Source organism: Rhipicephalus microplus, chromosome 1 (assembly GCF_043290135.1).
Source record: "Rhipicephalus microplus isolate Deutch F79 chromosome 1, USDA_Rmic, whole genome shotgun sequence".
NCBI lineage: Eukaryota > Metazoa > Arthropoda > Arachnida > Ixodida > Ixodidae > Rhipicephalus > Rhipicephalus microplus.
The window spans coordinates 187,974,796-187,975,976 of NC_134700.1; positions in this window are offsets into that span (position 1 = coordinate 187,974,796).

Here is a 1,181-nt window from a genome sequence, read left to right on the forward strand (position 1 = left end):
AGCAACAGACCTATAGTTCCTTCCAGAGGTGTACTTTTCCGCGTGTTATTTTTCTTCATGGTCCTTCGCAGCAGCATCAAGAGAACAAATGTCGGCCGTTCTTTGTCCGAGACAAATGTATCTCTGCCGAACAGTTCGAAGTGTGCGAGCTAAAAACCAGCCGTATGTGAGATATATGGTGTCCGCTCTCACGCGTACGCCGGTCGCCAACTCCTCGCAACGACATCGAATGCTCACGATTCTGTACGTGTGACAATCATTTATCACCATTATCTGAAGAGAATTCAATACCGTTTCCAGGAGTCGATGCCGCCGTGCCGCGCCTGGCGAGGCCACCTGCTCTGAGAGCGAGTACACCCTCTTCCCTTTTTAGGGGCGAAGCTCCTTATGGCGTGGCTTGTGCGTCCCTCGTAGTACGTAACCACCAGTGGCACATAACCGAAATAGCGGTCCTTAGGATTTTGACCTCCAATGTGGTTCCACTCAGAGATTTCTTCTGTGCGTTGTTGAGCAATAAAAGATACTGCTCAGTTCACATGTTAATGGCTGCTAAGGGGGAATGAGAGACAGGAGCATTCGGCCTTTAGGTAACGTGCACGCTGCGATCCCCATTAGCAGCTATTGGTATGTACATTGAGCACGATCTGACAAGAAAGGGTTGCTACGTTATACTCGCTGGGTGTAACCTCCTTGGTTTTAGAAAGGTTTAGTGAGCGTTGGGCCGCATAGCCATGAATACAGTGAACTAGTATATACCATGAACTCGAGGTGGTTAAAGGTGGTAAGTAAATCCGAAGCGCAAGCCGTAAGAAAGTGTGCATGTGCCACCTCCCGTTTAGTCCTTGAAATGTCCGCTGGATGGCGGTGCTTCTATATGGAGAATATATGATGAAAAGATGCGAAATGGTGGTTCTTGGAGTGCTGAATAGATGGACGAATGGACACACAGACAGATGCATGGGTGGACGCATGAACGGACGCAGGCGCGGATGCATGGACGAACGCAGGGACGGACGCACGAACAGACGCACGCACGGACGGGTGGATGGAGGCATGGACGGTTACACAGACGTACGCAGGAACGGACGGAAGCAAGAACGAATGGACGGACGAATGCTTCGCCCCACTCCCCATCGTTCACTCCGTGGATATGCTGCCATTTTTTTTCTTCCCAATTTCCT